Here is a 19,485-nt window from a genome sequence, read left to right on the forward strand (position 1 = left end):
CTCCACTGTACTCCCGGGCCACAGCAGAGAGCTGGCCTGGAAGAGGAGCAACCGGGACAGAATCCGGCGCCCCAACCAGGACTAGAACCTGGGGAGCCGGCGCCGCAGGCGGAAGATTAGCCTATTGAGCTGCGGCGCTGCCTTTTTTTTTTTTTTTTTAAAGGTTTTATTTATTTATTTGAGAGGTAGAGTTACAGACAGTGAGAGGGAGAGACAGAGAGAAAGCTTCTTTCAGTCTCCCATATGGGTGCAGGGGCCCAAGGACTTGGGCCATCTTCTACTGCTTTTCCAGGTCATGGCAGAGAGCTGGATTGGAAGAGGAGCAGCCGCGACTAGAACCAGTGCCCATATGGGATGCAGGTGCTGCAGGCAGAAGATTAACCTACTGAGCCACAGCGCCGGCCCCACAAGTGGCATCTTTAACCAGGACAGACGACTGCCCCTTTTGCCTGTTTTTTAAATTGAGTTATTTCTTTTTTATTGTTGAGTTTTGTTTTGTTTTTTTTTTTTTTTTTGAAAGCAGGTTTAGCTTTGTAGTACTCCCTTGTGTGGATGTGCTTTAGTACATTTGCTCAGTTCCTTTTAGGATTCAAACGGGACATACTTGAGAGTGAAAGGGAGAACTGTGTATTGTGTCAAGACAGCCGGCCTAAACTCAGCAAACTTAAACATACTGACTACTAGTAATAGCAAATGTATTATTATTATTTTTTAAGATTTATTTTATTTATTTGAAAGAGTTACAGAGAGGTAGAAACAGAGAGCAAGGTCTTCCATCTGCTGGTTTACTCCCCTGGCTGCAATGGCCAGAGCCGTGCTGATCCGAAGCCAGGAGCCAGGAGCTTTTTCCAGGTCTCCCATGTGGGTGCAGGGGCCTGAGGACTTGGGCCATCTTCTACTGCTTTCCCAGGCCATAGCAGAAAGCTGGATTGGAAGAGGAGCAGCCAGGACTAGAACCGGCGTCCGTGTGGGATGCCGGCACTTCAGGCCAGGGCTTTAACCCACTGTGCCACTGAGTCAGCCCCAGCAAATGTATTCTTTAGTGCAACTTAGGATTTTTTTTTTTAAATCATGGTAAAACACATATGCAACAACTTCTGATCGTTGTTCTTTGCGCTTTCCACTATAGGGCTCCTCAACCAATATGTGAGATTGAAAAAGTGAGTAAGGCTAATAATTTCTCTTTTTACTACAGATATTTGAAGTCTGTGATTACTTGTTTCTTACCATGTTTTATGTTCCCTTTACAGAGCTTTTTCCAGGTGATTTGTGAACTCTGTTTTGATAACTATAGCTATTTTTGTTGTCATAGTAGAAATAAGTAACTCCCTGTACTCAATTAAGAATTGAGTACTATATTTTCAAAACTTTACAACCCAATTATTGTATTTCTTTGGTACAGATAACTTATCTATCATTCAGTTTCAAAAGTTAGGTACTGAAGGGTTCATTGAAGAGCTTTAACCTATGTGATAATACTCTGTACACAGTCACAATTATTTTTCTGTAGAGGGAAAGAAATTCCTGTTTTGAGTAGGATGCATAAAAAAAGCTTTAATGAAATTTCAGTTTCATATATAGGAATAGACTCAAACTCAGCATGCATCAGGCCAAGTACAGTTTACAAAAATAAGCTTTATGAATTCTGTGGTTTTAAATTTAGATGTAGTGGGACATTTGATTTTTTTTTTTTTAATTCTGTACCTGGTTTGAGTCAATGACATTTTTTTGAAAGGCAGAGTGACAGAGAGAGATTGTCTATCTACTGGTTCATACCCCAAATGGCCTTAACATTCAGGGATTGGAAGTGGAGCAGCCAGGACTTGAACCAGTGTTCTGCCAGGAGATGCCAGCATTGCAGGCAGTGGCTTAACACAAGCCCCTGAAGGTGTGTTTTTTTTTTTTTTTTTTTTTTTTTTTTTTAAAGATTTATTTATTTACTTGAGAGGTTGAGTTAGAGAGGGAAAGACAGAGAGGTTTTCCATCTGCTGGTTCACTCCAAATGACCACAGTGGCTTGAACTGGGCTGACCCAAAGCCAGGAGCCAGCAGCTTCTTCTGGGTTTCTCATATTGTTGCAGGGGCTCAAGCATTTGAACCATCTCAAGCATTTGAACCATCTTCTACTGTTTTCCCAGGCCATTAGCAGAGAGCTGGATTGGAAGAGGAGCAGCTGGGACACAAACTGGCGCCCATCTGGGATGCTGGCGCTGCAGGCGAAGGCTTAGCCTAGTATGCCACAGCAAATGTTTGGGCCATTTGTGTATCTTTGGAGAAATAATTGTCAGATCATTTCCCCATTTAAAATATTGGGTTGTCTTTTTTTTTTTTTTTTTTTTTTTTTTTTAAGATTTATTTATTTGAATGACACGGTGACAGATCTTCTGTCCTTTGGTTTACTCCCCACATAGCTGCAACAGCCAGGGCCAGGCCAAAGCCAGGAGCCAGGAACTCATTCAGGTCTCCCCCATGGGTGGTACGGGCCCAAGTACTTCTGTTGCCTTTCTCTGTTGCCTTCCCAGGCACATTAGCAGGAGCTGAATTGGAAATGGAGCAGCTGGCATTTGAACTGGCACTCTGATATGGGATGCAGGTGTTGCAAGTGCTGGCTATGACCCTTGTCTTTTTATTATTGTGTTTATTATTGTGTGTAAGAGTTCTTTATATATTTTAGATGCAAATCTGTTTTAGATACATACTTTGCATACATGTTCTTTCATTCTTTGGGCTCTTTTCACTCTTTTTTTTTTTTTTTTTTTAATTTACTATTTATTTGAAAGAGTTACAGAGAAAGAGGGAGAGACACAGAGATCTTGCAACCAGTGGTTTACTTGCCAAATGGCCACAATAGCCAGAGCTGGGCCATGCTGAAGCCAGGAGCCTGGAGCTTCATCCAGATCTTCCACATGTGTGCAGGGGCCCAGGCACTTGGTCCGTCTTCCGCTGCTTTCCCAGGTGCATCAGCAGGGAGCTGCATCAGCAGAGGAACAGCCAGGCAATGGCTTTACTCACTGTGCCAAAGTGCCAGCCCCTCTTTTCACTCTTTATAAAATAGTATTTAATGTTTTACTTTTTATTTGTTTATTTAGGAGAGAGAGAGCGAGCGAGGGAGCGATATCTTCCTCTGTCTGCTGGTTCACTTCCCTAATGACCACAACAGCCAGCTGGGCCAGGCATCTGAGTCTATCATGTAGGTGGCAGGAACCCAGGTCTTTGGGCCATCATTTGCTGACTCCCAGGTTACATTAGCAAGAAGCTAGACCAAAAGCCAGGACTTGAACCGGCACTCTGATATGGGATGACGCATCCCAAGCGGCAGCTTAACCCACTGCACTGTAATGCCCATTCCTTTTATGTGTTTTTGCTTCTTCATTGTCATGGTGCCAGCTGAGGTCGTCAATACATTGAAACTAGATTGACAGGGTGGGAACAGATTGTTCTGCCATTCCTCTATTTTGAGTTGTACATCAAAGCTGGGACTGATCACTGCAAACTTGTTTAACCTTCTTGTGAGGTGGACAACACTTCCAGCTCTGTGATAATGAGTGATTTCAAATTTGCCAAGATCAGGGCCAGTGCTGTGGTGTAGTGGGTAAAGCCACTGCCTACAGTGCTGGCATCCCATATGGGCGCCACTTTGAGTCCCTGCTGCTCCACTTCCCATCCAGCTCTCTGCTATGGCTTGGGAAAGCAGTAGAGGATAGCCCAAGTGCTGGTTTACCTGTACCCATGTGTGAGACCTAGAGCAAACTCCTGCTGCTAGCTTAGGATAGGCACAGCTCTGGCTGTTGGCGGCCATCTGGAGCGTGAACCAGTGGATGGAAGACATCTCTTTCCCTGCCTCTGCCTCTCTGTGACTTTGCATTTCAAATAAATAAGTAAATCTTTAAAAAAAGAATATTCATCAAGGTCACTATGCTTCATTATAACACTTGGAAACCTGACAGTGACTTTGGAGCATGGCCTAATAAAAATCTGGCATTTGCCTCTCATTTTTGCAGTGTTGATGCTCTTGAGAGCATTAGTCAGGACATTTGTGTGCACTGTTGTGGTGGCACAGAAACATGGTGGTTTTGGTGTCCTATCCAAGGGAGCTTTGCCTTTCCCAAGGTTATGAGTGTATTTCCTATATTGAATAAAATTTGCAATTGGTTAAGCAGTTGATTTTCTCAACGAAGAATATGAATTATTATCTGAGTATAAATATAAATGCGAGTTTGACTTTTTGGTTAGACTAGCTGTAACCTTTAGGTAGTTCTAATAAAACTAACTTTTAGTAACTGTGTTGAACCTTAACTATTTAGTAAAGGATGTTTCAAGTTACAAAATGGGCATGTTTCATTTATGAAACTTTTTTCCACTTTATTTTTAGATATTTAATTAACTTTCAGTTCATCATATCTTAATAAGCACTGTTTGAAATCCAGACTGACTTGTTTGAAAGGATATACTTAAACTGTTTTGTCATAAGGCAATTAAAAGGCCCATTACAGATTGCAGTTACACTGAGGAACCAGTTAGATTTTTTTAGGTCAATGTGGATAGTAGAACTAGAAACTGAAAACTACTGTTCCAAAATCAGGAGGCTCTCTGAAACTTAAGCTTGTCATTTCCTCTTGCTATTGACAGATTTAAGAAATAGACAGGACCAACCAAATCTTTAGGCTGGTCCATTTTGGAATGGTTGTTTTTTTTCTGTTAAATGCCTTATCTTCAGTTTGGTTGTTAAACCAGGTTTAAAAATGAGCTAAAAGAAATTTTGGATAATTCTTTTTTTAAAAGCTTTATGTATTTATTTATTTGAAATGCAGAGTTACAGAGAGGCAGAGGAGAGGCAGAGGCTGGGAGAGAAAGAAGGGTCTTCCATCTGCTGTTCACCCTTCAATTGGTTGCAATGGCCGGAGCTGGGCCAATCCGAAGCCAGGGTCCTGAAGCTTCTTCTGGTTTTCTACGTGGGTGCAGGGCCCAAGGCCATAGCAGAGAGCTGGATTGGAAGGAGAGCAGCCGGGACTCAAATCAGCAATGATATGTAATGCCAGCACTGCAGGTGGCAGCTTAACCTGCTATGCCTTAATAGCATTTTCCATGAAATTAAAAATATATTTTTATTTCAGAAGGCAGTCAGAAAAAGAAACAGAGATCTTCCATCTACTGATTAGCTATCCAAAAGCTTTCAAAAAGCTGGAGCTGGCCATACAGAGCCCAGAATTCAATCATGTGGGTGGCAGAGACCCAAGTACTTCATTCATTTGCTGCCTCCCAGAATGTGCTTTAGTAGGAGGCTGGAAATGGAAGTGGAGCTGCACTCTGACTTGGGATTCATGTGTCCCAAGCAGGATATTGGCATCTGGGCCCAATGCCCACCTTTAGTTTTAGCCTTTAAATCTGTCAGATAATCATGGAATTTGACGGGATTTTTCTTGGTAGGTTTTGTGTGTGTTGTGTATGTGTATATATACATTAAGTGTGTAGCTCAGTGTTTTCCTTATATTTTGTATCAGATATTCAAATTGTTGATATTAGGGAATTTTTCTCACCTATATTTTCTACCCACAGTGCTCATTTCCAGCTATCTTTTTCTTTTCACTTTACTTTTGTGTCTAGAGTACACTTCCCTGATTTTACATTTCAACATATCTGTAATACTACTGTTAGTATTTTTTAGGGCCGGTGTTGTAGCATAGTGGGTTGAGTGCTGGCATCCCATATGGGCATCGGTTTGAGTCCCAGCTGCTGCACTTTTAATCCAGCTCCCTGCTGGTAGCCTGGGAAAAGCAGTGAAGGATGACCCAAGAATTTGGGCTCCTGCCACCCATGTGGGAGACCTGGAAGAAGCTCCTGGCTGCTGACTTTGGCTTGGCCCAGCTCTGTCCATTGTGGCCATCTGGGGAATAAATCAGCAGATGAAGGATCTCTCTGGCTCTCCCTTTCTGTAATTCTTTCAAATCAATATATAAAGCTTTAAGAACAAATTAAAAAAAATCTATTTGAATGGTATGATGATAGAGGGAGGGAGAGATAAAGAGAGATCTTTCATCTATTGGTTCATTTCCCAAATGGCTTCAATAGCTGGGGCTCCAGAAACTCCATCTGAGTCTGCCATGTGGGTGGAAGGAGCCCAAATATTTTAGACTATGTATAGGAAGTGTATTTGCGTCTGTGTCTTTATTGTTTTTCACATATATTGTAATATTCTGTACACTGTGTGCTTTGCTTTTTACACTTAATGTATCTTGCAGTTCCTAATTAAAACTACCTCCTTCATAAAATTCTATGAGTATTTTATGATTTACTGTCACTGGACCTCTATTTACAGATGTTGGGTCATTTCTAGTTTTTTGTTTTTATTTTTTTATTTTTTGACAGGCAGAGTGTACAGTGAGAGAGAGAGACAGAGAGAAAGGTCTTCCTTTGCCGTTGGTTCACCCTCCAATTGCCGCCGTGGCAGCGCTGCGGCTGGTGCACCGCGCTGATCCGATGGCAGGAGCCAGGTACCTATCCTGGTCTCCCATGGGGTGCAGGGCCCAAGGACTTGGGCCATCCTCCACTGCACTCCCTGGCCACAGCAGAGAGCTGGCCTGGAAGAGGGGCAACCGGGACAGAATCCGGCGCCCCGACTGGGACTAGAACCCGGTGTGCTGGCGCCGCAAGGCGGTAGATTAGCCTAGTGAGCCGCGGCGCCGGCTTAGTTTTTTGTTATTACTGGCTGCTCCATTGAGTAACTTGATGCATAAGTTGTATATGAGTATGTAGCAATATGTGAAAGTGAAATTGCTTGGCCAGACATGAGCGTTATCAGTGTATAATATGACTGTCTCATACCTCATCAGCACTTGAACTAATTTTTTTTAAAGATTTATTTTATTTATTTGAAAGGCAGTGTTAGAGAAGGAGAGATAGAGGTATCTTTCATCTGCTGGTTCACTCAAATGGCCACAGTGGGTGGAGCTGTGTCAGGCCAAAGCTAGGAACCTGGAACTTCATCCATGTCTTCCATGAGGGTGGCAGGAGCCTAGATACTTGGGCCATCCTCCACTGCTTTCCCAGACATGTTAATAGGGAGCTGAATGGAAAGTGGAATAGCTGAAACTCGAACCAGTGTTCATGGGATGCCAGCATTGCAAGCAGTAGTAATTTAACCCACTATGCCTTAACACTGGCCCCCAAAATTTTTACTTTTTTGAGTGATGTTGCTTCTCAGTAAGTGAGGAGGAGTCATTCCTCAGTATGAGTGACAGGGAATTTAAAATTTATTTGTCCCTTTTGGTAATTTTCATGTTAGACATTTTTAATGCAGTAAAAATGTTATGCAGCTTGTTGCATGTTAATTATGCAAGGTAGATTCTAAGAAGCAGTCAAAGTCCTGATCAGTGTAGGTCAAAAGGTCAGGTTTTAGTATAAAAATAGTAGACTTGTCGGCCGGTGCTGAGGCTCAATAGGCTAATCCTCGGCCTAGCAGCGAGGTTCTAGTCCCGGTCGGGGCGCCGGATTCTGTCCCGGTTGCTCCTCTTTCAGGCCTGCTCTCTGCTATGGCCTGGGAGTGCAGTGGAGGATGGTCCAGGTCCTTGGGCCCTGCACTCCATGGGAGACCAGGAGAAGTACCTGGCTCCTGCCTTTGGATCAGCGTGGTGCTCTGGCCGCAGCGCGCCAGCGGTGGCGGCCATTGGAGGGTGAACCAACGGCAAAGGAAGACCTTTCTCTCTGTCTCTCTCTCTCTCACTGTCCACTCTGCCTGTAAAAAAAAAAAAAAAAAAAAAAAAAAAGTAGACTTGTAAAAAAAATTTGTCTGTCTTCTACCTTTGGTTATTATAAATAACCTTACAAGTCCAGATAAAAATTGGACAGTCAAAAACTGTAAAAGGTTTATTTGAGAGGTAGAGACAGAGACTGAAACAGATATCCCAGTCTTTATCTTAATTGGTAGGCCAAACACCTGCCCACCAGTTCCTTTTTTACTAACACCTTTTGTTAAATTTTTTTTTTTTTTTTTTTGACAGGCAGAGTGGACAGTGAGAGAGAGAGACAGAGAGAAAGGTCTTCCTTTGCCGTTGGTTCACCCTCCAATGGCTGCCGCGGCCGGCGCGCTGCGGCCGGCGCACCGCGCTGATCAGATGGCAGGAGCCAGGAGTCAGGTGCTTTTCCTGGTCTCCCATGGGGTGCAGGGCCCAAGCACCCGGGCCATCCTCCACTGCACTCCATGGTCACAGCAGAGAGCTGGCCTGGAAGAGGGGCAACTGGGACAGAATCCAGCGCCCCGACTGGGACTAGAACCTGGTGTGCCGGCGCCGCTAGGCGGAGGATTAGCCTAGTGAGCCGCGGCGCCGGCCCTGTTAAATTTTTTTAAAATCAAACTGTAAGTTGTTGACCGAATTGTTTTCTTGCTTCTTACCCCTTCTTTGCATTGCAGAAGGTTTTAATCCACATATCTGGCCTCATTCACTATTATTCACCTTAGTGGTTTTTATACTTTTAGATCCTTTGGGAATCTGACGCAGACTGAATATTTTGTATCTAGAAAAAGTACAGGCCTGTGCTGTGACGCAGTGTGTTAAAGCCCCAGCCTGCAGTACCGGCATCCCACATGAGCACCAGTTCAAGTCCCGGCTGAACCACTTCCAACCCAGCTATTTGCTATGGCCTGGGAAAGGAGTAAAAGATGTCCCAAGTCCTTGGGCCCCTGCACCCTCGTGGGAGACCTGGAAGAAGCTCCTGGCTTCAGATCAGTACAGCTCTGGCCATTGCAGCCAAATGGGGAGTGAAACAAGTGGATGGAAGACCTGTCTCTCTGCCTTGCCTCTTTGAAACTCTCTCAAATGAATAAAATGAATCTTAAAAGAAAAAGTAGAAGTATCCATACTAGAATGCTGCATGCAGCTTTGGGATGGGAGATGTGATTGAACTTCTTTTGCCATCCGTGTATCCATAGACTCCAGTTAAGGCTTCCTGCTTTGCATTTTAGGATCCAGCTTCAAAGTATGAATTCAAGTTTCCAGTTTCTTCCCCTGCTGTTGTTTATTTTTCCTACTCTGTGAATTGTTTTTTCTTAAAATCTTTTTTTTTTCTTTTTCTCCCATGGCTCACTTGGTTAATCCTCTGCCTGCAGTGCTGGCATTCCATATGGGCACCAGATTCTAGTCCCGGTTGCTCCTCTTCCAGTCTAGCTCTCTGCTGTGGCCCGGAGGGCAGTGCGAGGATGGCCCAAGTGCTCGCGCCCCTGCACCCACATGGGAGACCAGGAAGAAGCACCCGGCTCCTGACTTCGGATCGGCGTAGCTCTGACCGTAGCAGTCATTTTGGGGGGTGAACCAACGGAAGGAAGACCTTTCTGTCTGTCTCTCTCACTGTCTAACTCTGTCAAATAAATTAATAAAAAAAAGTTTTTTTCTTAAAAAATTATTTATTTGAATAAGTGACAGAAGGAGACAGAGCTCTACCATCTGTTGGTTCTCTCTCTAGATGACTGCAGTAGCTGGGGTTGGGCCAGGCTGAAGTCAAGAGCCAGGAACTTTTTGTAGATTTCCCACATGGATGCTAGGGATCCAAGTACTTGAGTTGTAGTCCGTTGCTTTCCAGGTGTTTTAGCAGGAAGTTGGATCTGGAATAGAGTAGCTGGGACTTGAACTGGCGCTTTGATATAGTATGCTGGTGTTGCAAGCTGCAGCTTAACCCACTGTGCCAAAAAAGCCTGCCCCAGAACATTTTAAAATGCAGAAAAACGGGGCTGTCGTTGTGGCACAGGGAGTTAAGCCATTTGCTGCTTATGACAATGGCATCTCTGCCAGTTCCAGCCCCAGCTGCTCTGCTTCCAGTCCAGTTCCCTGCTAGTGCACTTGGGAAAGTGGCTGAGGATGGCTCAAGTACTTGGGCCCCTACCACCCATATGGGACACTCGGATGGAGTTAATTGGTTCATGGCTGCAGCCTGGCTGGCCTAGCCCTGGCTGTTATATCTAATTGCATTAGCTAGCTGGTGGAAGATCCACTGCTCCTCACTTACCCTCGCCTGCCACCATTGTTTCTCCCTCTGTCTCTGCTTCTCTACCTTCTAAATAAATAAATAGGCCTTTAAAAAAAAAAAAAAAAAAAAAAACTTGGCCGGCGCCACGGCTCACTAGGCTAATCCTCCGCCTAGCGGCACTGGCACACCGGGTTCTAGTCCCGGTTGGGGCGCCGGATTCTGTCCCAGTTGCCCCTCTTCCAGGCCAGCTCTCTGCTGTGGCCAGGGAGTGCAGTGGAGGATGGCCCAGGTGCTTGGGCCCTGCACCCCATGGGAGACCAGGAAAAGCACCTGGCTCCTGGCTCCTGCCATCGGATCAGCGCGGTGCGCCGGCCGCGGCGGCCATTGGAGGGTGAACCAACGGCAAGGGAAGACCTTTCTCTCTGTCTCTCTCTCTCACTGTCCACTCTGCCTGTCAAACAAAACAAAACAAAACAAAACAAAACAAAACAAAAAAAAACTGACAACAGATAACGCTACTCCTACCTCCTTATAAAAATGTTATCTATATTTGCTTTGGACAACTTAGAGAAACCCCAGGTATGAAGAAGATAAAAAGATTTTACCGTAATTTCATGTTGAGCTTTTTCATGTGTTCCTTCCATTTTTTGCCTTTTACACATACGTATACATTACTTTTAAAATAATCAGTTATCATGCACTTTCCATGTAACATTAGATCATATACAGCTTGTTGAAAAACTTTTCATTTTCATGAAATTTTATGATATGGATATGCTGAAGTTGTTTTCCTATAGTTGCTTATTTATACCTGTGAACTGAAATGAAGGACCCTTTTGCAGAATAGAATTTTTTAGGTTGCCTACATTGATCTCTAATGACCTGTTAAATTATAAGTTATATTTTTGTTTATTTATTTGAAAGGCAGAGAGTTACAGAGAGAAGGCAAGACAGATCTTTCATCTGCTAGTTCACTCCCCAAATGGCTGTAAAAGACTGTAAATGCTGGCGTTGCAGGCGATAGCATTACCCACTACTTCACAATGGCGGCCTCAAATCACAGGTTTTCAGTTCTGCATATATTTCAATGACATAATATTTATTTTAAAGTCACCATAAGTGACATGTCAATTGCATAATTTATCTTTATATTTTGTCATATATATATATATAGAGAGAGAGAGTGATGGGACATAGCTTGATTAAATCATTGGATGTTTCTGAATTTTATACATATTCAAAGGCACTTCTGAAAAGTCACAGCTACTTGTAACATGGCTTAAAAATAGCAAAAATTTGAGATCGATTTTGTAGTGCACCAGGTTAACCTGCAGGTTGGGATACCTCTGTCCCATATTGGAGTGCTGCTTCAAGTCAAGTCCTGGCTACTCTGCTTCCTATCTGGCTTCTTGCTACTTCATCCTGGGTGGCAGCAGATGATGGCTCGAGTGCTTTGGGCCTCTGCCGACTTTGTGGGAGGCTGGATGGAGTTCTGGCTCCTGGCTTCAGCTTGGCTGTTGTGGGCATCTGGGGAGTGAATCAGAAGATGGGAGATCAGTAGATTGAGCTCTCTTTCCCTCTCTTCTCCCCCACCCTGTCCCTCCCTCTGTCATTCTGCCTTTCAAGTAGATGAAAAATAAATTTTAAAAATAGCAGAAATTGGGAGTGGGCATTTAGTGGCGTGGTTAAGATGGCATGGAGCCGGCGCCGCGGCTCAATAGGCTAATCCTCTGCCTCGCGGCACCGGCACACCAGGTTCTAGTCCTGGTTGGGCGCCGGATTCTGTCCTGGTTGCCCCTCTTCCAGGCCAGCTCTCTACTGTGGTCCAGGTGTGCAGTGGAGGATGGCCCAAGTGCTTGGGCCCTGCATCCCATGGGAGACCAGGAGAAGCACCTGGCTCCTGCCTTCGGATCAGTGCAGTGTGCCAGCCGCAGCGCACCGGCTGCGGCGGCCATTGGAGGGTGAACCAACGGCAAAAGGTAGACCCTTCTCTCTCTCTCTCTCTCTCTCTCTCTCTCTCACTCTCTCTCTCTCTCTCTCTCTCTCTCACTCTCACTGTCCACTCTGCCTGTCAGAAAAAAAAAAAAAAAAAAGGCATGGAATACCCACATTCCATGTTAGAGTGTCCTGGTTTGAGTACCAGTCTCTGCCTCAGATCCAGCTTGCTGCTAATGTGCACCATAGGAAGCAGCAGCTAATAACTCAAGTGTTTGAGTCTCTGCCACCCATGTTGGAGATCTGTATTGGGTTCCAAGCTCCTGGCTTTGGTGTTGCACAGATCTGGCTGTTGTGAGAATATGGGGAGTGAACCAGTAGGTGGAAGATTTCTGTTTCTGTGTCTTAACTCTGCCTTTCAAATATATAAAATATAAATAAATACATCTTAAAAATAGCAGAAATTATCCAGCACCACTATATTAAGTATATGTCCAAAATAAATAAGTGTGTCAAATATCTGAGCTTGAATGTTTATCGCAGCACTATGTACAGTAATCAAGATATTTAACCAGCTTAGTTGTCCACCGGTGCGTGAATGGATAAAGAAAATGTGACATATATACATAATAAAGTATTATTCAAAATATGAAATTTTGTCACTTGCTACTACATGGATGGAACTGGAGGACGTTAAGTGACATAAAATAGGCACAGAAAGACAAATATTACATGTTTTTATATGTGGAAACTACATTGATCTCATGGAAATAAACAATGGAATAGTGGTTATCAGAGCCTGGGAATGGTGTGGGGGTTAAAGAGAAAGGATGGTTGCTGGGTACGAGAATGCAGCTGGATGGGAAGAGTAACATCTAATGTTCTATAGCAAGGTCAGGTAACCATGGTTGCAGTAGTTAATTTTTTTTTAAACCTAGCTGGCAGGATTTTGAATGTTTCCAGCACAAATAAATATTATTATTATTATTTTATTATTATTATTATTGACAGGCAGAGTTAGAAAGTGAGAGAGAGAGAGAAAGGCCTTCCTTTTTCTGTTGGTTCACTCCTCAAGTGGCCGCCATGGCTGGTGTGTTGCAGCCAGCGCGCTGCGCTGATCCAAAGCCAGGAGCCAGGTGCTTCCTCCTGGTCTCCCATGTGGGTGCAGGGCCCTTGGGCCATCCTCCACTGCCCTTCCGGGCCACAGCAGAGAGCTAGACTGGAAGAGGAGCAACTGGGACAGAATCCGGCGCCCCAACTGGGACTAGAACCTGGGGTGCCGGCGCCACAGGTGGAGGATTAACCTAGTTAGCTGTAGCGCTGGCCAACAAATAAATTATGATACTCTAGTTGTCCTGATCTGACCATTACACACTATATTCTTATTGAAATGTCACACTGTACCCAATAAATATGTATCATTTCTATGTGTCAATTAAAAATAAAAAGCCAAGGTTTTCTTGAAAGTCAAATAAAAGATTGTAAGTATATATTTACAAATTTTATGTGTTAAATGGTATTAAAGATCCTAAATCTTGTTCCCCCACTCTTGAGGTTGAAGAAACAAAGACCTAGTGATCACAGTTTTCTCTAGGATAGGAAAGTAATAGAGCCTCAAGTTCATGGTTATTTGCCCTCCATAGTTGCTCCCCATTCTGCACCCTAGTACCTAAAATAGTGGTAATGACTGTTTTTGTTCTGTTTCTTGAATTTGCTTCTGAGATGTGGCTTGAAGAAGGGATTCTGTTGCTGAAAGAGATTGCAAAAGACTGGAGAGGGGCAGATGTTTGGCTTAGTGGTTGACATGCCTGGTAAGACACCTATGTCCCACATTAGAGAGCTTGGATTTGATGTCTACCTTCAGCTCCTGATTCCAGCTTCCTGCTGATTCAGACCCTGGAAAGAGGGGATGGCTTAAGTAATTGACTCCTACCACCACCATGAGAAATCTGGATTGAGTTCCCAATTCCCATCTTTGGTCTTGACCCAGCCTTGGTTGTTGTGGGCATGTGGGGAATGAACCAGCAGGAATGTCTCCCTGTCTTATGCTGTCCTATCCAGTTCTATTATTTTTTTCTTGTAAAATAGAAAGTACTGCCAACTCTAGTTAATTCTTGATATTCACAGTACTTAGGTTCTGTGAAATCTTCATAAACACTGAATTTTTTTTTTAATTTTATTTTACTTATTTGAAAGGCAAAATTGGAGACACAGAGAGAGAGAGAGCTCTTCCATCTGCTGGTTTACTCCCCAAATGGCTGCAATGGCTGGGACTGGACCACGCTGAAGCCAGGAGCTTCTTCCAGGTCTCCCACACGGGTTCAAGAGCCCAAGCACTAGAATCATCCTTCACTGCTTTCCCAGGCTCATTAGTAGGGAGTTGGATTGGAAGTACAGCAGCTAGGACTCAAACGAGTGCCCATACTGGCACTACAAGCAGCGGTTTAACCGCCATACCACAGCACCTGCTGCTGAATTAACAAATATTGAACTATTAGTCTTAAGGGAAATACAGGGTAAGATTGCTGTAGGTCTTTGGTGATTGTAATTTTGTGAGCTGATCAATAGAAAATCTTGTTTTGTGTGTGTTTCTATTTTAGAAATATTTATTTATATATTTGAAAGGCAGAGTGACAGATTTTCTGCAGTTTACTATCCTGATGGCTCCAACAGGTAGGATTTGGCCAGGAACTCTTTCCAGTCTCCCACAGGGTTGGCAAGAACTTGAGTACTTGAGCCATCTTCTGCTGCTTCCCTGGAACATTAGCAGGTATCTGGATTGGAAGTGGAGTAGCCAGACTCGGATCAGTACTCCAGTGTGGGGTGGAGTGTTTCAAGCTGTGGCTTAGCTCACAGCACCACAGGGCCTACCCCTGTGTTTCTATTTAAAGGCATATAAAGTTGATCTGCTAGAACTTAACTCATAGCCAACATTTTTTATTTTTTTAGTTTTTTTTTTTAAAGATTTTATTTATTTGAGAGGTAGAGTTACAGACAGTTAGAGGGAGAGACAGAGAGAAAGGTCTTCTTGTGCTGGTTCACGCCCCAGATGGCTGCAATGGCTGGAGCTGTGCTGATCTGAAGCCAGGAGCCAGGAGCTTCTTCTGGGTATCCCAAGAGGGTACAGGGGCCCAAGAACTTGGCCATTTCCTACTGCTTTTTCAGGCTATAGCAGAGAGCTGGATTGGAAGTGGAGCAATTGGGTCTTGAACTGGTGCAGGTATGGGATGCCAGTGCTTCAGACAGAGGATTAACCTGTACCACAGCACCGGCCCCACCATCTTTTATTTTTAATAAAACACCTTATTCGGGTTTTCTCTTTTTGATTTTTTAAAACTTTATTTATTGGAAAGAGTGATCTTGGATCCACTGGTTCATTCGCCAAATGGCCGAAACAGGGCTTCACAAAGCTGAACCGGAGCTGGAACTCCATGTGGGTCTTGCACAAAAGGTAGTTGAGGCCTTCCCAGGTGCATCACCAGGGAGCTGGATCAGAAGCTGTGTAGCTGGAGCTAGAACTGGCCCTTCAAAATGGAATGCTGGCTTTGCAAGCAGTGACTTATCTGTTGTGCCACAGCACTTCCTACAGCCAATAGTACTTAAAAAATTGAGAGAACTCCTGATTCATTTCTCAAATGTTAGGAGCTAGGAACTTAATCTAGGTTTTGCATGTGGGTTGTAGGTACCAGACTGTTTGAGCCATCACCTGCTGCCTCACACGAAGCTGAAAACAGAAGCAGAGCCACAGCTAAAACCTGGGCACTCCCAGGTATTTCCATATGGGACATGCATATCCCTAGTGACAACTTAATGGCTGTACCACAGGCCCTCTTCCCACCTTTTTTTTTTTTTAATTCCTTTTTTAAAATTTTATTTATTTATTTATTTTAAATTCAGGATTCCATCATAACCTAGACTAGTTAATTTTCTTCTCCTGTATTATTCTAGTTGAAATTTCTAAACCAGTTGTCTCAGAATGTCCTGTACATTTTTGTATGCTGTAACTTTGATTTTACTGTCTCACTATATTGTTTTAAACTAGAGATTGCTGAGATGCGTTAACTAAATTGTCTCATTTTCATGTACTTCTCCCAGACAAGTATAACTGTCCTAGTGATTGGAACCATCAGTGTATCTGAACCTTTGGCATGAAAAGTTCTCATTATAGGGGAGGGTGGGAGTGGGCATTTGGCACAACAGATGGGATATTCCTTAGAGTGCCAACATCCTATATTTGAGTGCTTCTTGCTGGGGGAATGAACCAGTAGATGGATTATCTCTGTCTGTGTCTCTACTTTTCAAATAAATAAAAATTTAAAAATCTGATAATTTACAAATCCTGCACAGATTCCATGCTCAATCAGTCTCTAGGTTAGTGTCATACAGTTTGGGAGCAGACAGTACTTCTGAGGTACATGTGAAAGGGTATCCATCCTTTAGGCAGATGTATTTTTTTTTTTGGATTTTTATTTTTATTTTATTTTTAAAATTTTTATTTTATTTTATTTTTTTTTCTTCCTATTTTATTTATTTTTTATTTAGTAAATATAAATTTCCAAAGTACAGTTTATGGATTACAATGGCTTTCCCGCCCCCTTCCCCAATTTCCCTCCCACTCGCACCCCTTCCATCTCCTGCTTCCTCTTCCATTCCATTCACATCAAGATTCATTTTCAATTTTCTTTATATACAGAAGATTGATTTAGTATATATTAAGTAAAGATTTCATCACTTTGCACCCACACAGAAACACAAAGTGTAAATATTGTTTCAGTACTAGTTATAGCATTACTTCACATTGGACAACACATTAAGGACAGATCCCACATGAAAAGTAAGTACACAGTGACTCCTGTTGTTGACGTAACAATTTGACACTCTTGTTTATGGCGTCAGTAATCTCCCTAGGCTCTAGTCATGAGTTGCCAAGGCTATGGAAGCCTTTTGGGTTCGCTGACTTCGATCTTATTCCGACAGGGTCATAGTCAAAGTGGAAGTTCTCTCCTCCCTTCAGAGAAAGGTACCTCCTTCTTCTATGGCCCCGTTCTTTCCACTGGGATCTCACTCGCAGAGATCTTTCATTTAGGTCTTCTTTTTTTTTTTTTTTTTTCCAGAGTGTCTTGGCTTTCCATGCCTAAAATACTCTCATGGGCTCTTCAGCCAGATCCAAATGCCTTAAGGGCTGATTCTGAGGCCAGAGTGCTATTTAGGACATCTGCCCTTCTATGAGTCTGCTGTGTATCCCGCTTCCCATGATGGATCGTTCTCTCCCTTTTTTATTCTATCAGGTAGTATTAGCAGACACTAGTCTTGTTTGTGTGATCCCTTTGACTCTTAGACCTATCAGTGTGATCAATTGTGAACTGAAATTGATCACTTGGACTAGTGAGATGGCATTGGTACATGCCACCTTGATGGGATTGTATTGGAATCCCTTGGCACGTTTCTAACTCCACCATTTGGGGCAAGTCAGCTTGAGCATGTCCCAAATTGTACACCTCCTCCCTCTCTTATTCCCACTCATATTTAACAGGGATCACTTTTCAGTTAAAATTTAAACACCTAAGAATAATTGTGTGTTAATTACAGAGTTCAACCAATAGTACTAGAACAAAACAAAAAAAATACTAAAATGGATAAAGTATTACATTGTACATCAACAGTCAAGACAAGAGCTGATCACAAAATATATTTATAAAGAAATCAGAAGCACAACACTACTTATTTGCTGGAATAGTACATTTTGTTTTCCCTGTTTTTTTTTTTTTTTTTTTTTTTAATCAACATTCACCAGAGCTGTAGGAAATTAAATTGAACCTTTAAAAGGTATCACATATGGACATGGTTGGGATTATAGACAATAAACTCATTGTAGTTGAGAGTATAACCCTCTGGATTCAGAATTCCTGTGTCACTTGCTGATCCTAATGACACTGTACTCCTACTCAGGGTGATGGGAGCCATCTTGCCTAGTCCCTTGGTGCTGTGTTTGCCCTGAAGTAATCCTGCTTTAGGATTGGCCTCTAGTAATTCATTACAGTGCCTGAGAGCTACCTCCAATAAGAGCAGCAGTCCTATATCCTTTAGGCGAGAGGCAAAGCAGTAATTGGCGCTTTTGGAAGACATGTCAGCAAAGTAGATTTCCTTTTCCAAACATGTAAGCTGTGATGGGAGCTTCAGGAGGGGCAGTTCGAAGCCCATGGCTCAGGATTCCTATCTAGTTATTCAGCCTGGAACCATGCCACAGCAGCGTCCTGTTATGAAGGTCCTCTCTGAAGACTTCTTTCTCACCCTCCTTCTCTACTTCAAAAACATCCAGCAAGGTCATGGTATAGTCATTGTGTGTAGGAGCATGGGTAGACTGTAGGTACTGAGAAATCACTTTGAACTCATAACTTTCATGCTCTAGATGGTGCAAGGAACAATGTAGGTTTTTATAGTGTTGGTCCAATGAGGCAGATGAATTTCTTATTTAAAATAAACTTTAATTAAAAATATCTCAAATTTACTTGGGGCCGGTGCTGTAGCACAGTAGGTTAATCCTCCGGCTGCGGCACCAGCATCCCATATGGGCACCGGTTCTAGTCCTGGCTGCCCCTCCTCCGATCCAGCTCTCTGCTATGGCCTGGGAAAGCAGTAGTAATTGGCCCAAGTCCTTGGGCCCCTGCACCCGCGTGGGGAAACCCGGAAGAAGCTCCTGGCTCCTGGCTTTGGATCGGTGCAGCTCCAGCCGTTGTGGCCATTTGGGGAGTGAACCAGCGGATGAAAGACCTTTCTCTCTGTCTCTCCCTCTCACTGTAACTCTGCCTCTCAAATAAATAAATAAATAAAAAATCTCTAATACACTAAAGATACTTAACACCTTATTTTGTACTTTTAAAAAATATTTATGTTGAAGCTGATTGTAGTTCTCTAGAAATATTATCTTGGGCTGAATCTCTGTTTGGAAGGACCTTTATCACATATGGGATAAATGCTGTTTTTCACTTTACAGAACTTCCAACTAAAACTGCCCTGTATTTTTGGTTGAAAACTTAACCCGATATAGAATTAGCAACTGAATTTATATTCTTGTCAATTATGAATTTATCTAGTCTTGAAGAAAGATAATGTTGGAATCCCTATTGTGTTAGAATTATTATACTATATCCTGGAATGGACAAACTTTTTTTTTTTTAAGATTTATTTATTTTTATTTGAAGGGCTGAGTTATGGAGGCAGAGGCAGGAGAGGTCTCCCATCCGCTGGTTCACTCCTCAAATGGCTTCAACAGCTAGAGCTGGGTCGATCTGAAGCCAGGAGCCTGGAGCTTCTTCCAGGTCTCCCACATGAGTGCAGGGGCCCAAGAACTTGGGCCATTTTGAAATGTTTTCCCAGGCGATAGCAGAGAGCTGGATCAGACGTGGAGCAGCCAGGACTCGAACTGAGCCCATGTGGGATGCTGGCACTTCAGGCAGCAGATTTACCTGACACAGTGTCAGCCCCCAAACTAGTTTCTTTTTTCTTTTTTAACTTGGAAGTATGAATTTATTTTTATTAGGATGCAAGGATGAATGATACATTAGCATTTTGGTGATAAAGAATCCATGCGGGC

The 19,485-nt window shown here is 43.1% G+C and overlaps 1 protein-coding gene across 10 annotated transcripts in view; it reads left to right on the forward strand.

Annotated features, from left to right (window-relative positions):
* Positions 1–19,485, forward strand: part of WDR33 (WD repeat domain 33) — a 120,242-nt gene that overhangs the window by 10,933 nt on the left and 89,824 nt on the right. For 2 of the 10 annotated variants that reach the window (XM_008258434.4, XM_070071041.1), the window contains exon 2: positions 1,130–1,160. The exons of the other annotated variants lie outside the window; for them this stretch is intronic. The gene's annotated coding sequence lies outside the window, so the exon portion shown is untranslated. The remainder of the gene's footprint in view (positions 1–1,129; positions 1,161–19,485) is intronic. 10 annotated transcript variants of the gene reach the window in all.

This window comes from Oryctolagus cuniculus, chromosome 3 (assembly GCF_964237555.1).
Source record: "Oryctolagus cuniculus chromosome 3, mOryCun1.1, whole genome shotgun sequence".
Classification (NCBI taxonomy): Eukaryota; Metazoa; Chordata; class Mammalia; order Lagomorpha; family Leporidae; genus Oryctolagus; species Oryctolagus cuniculus.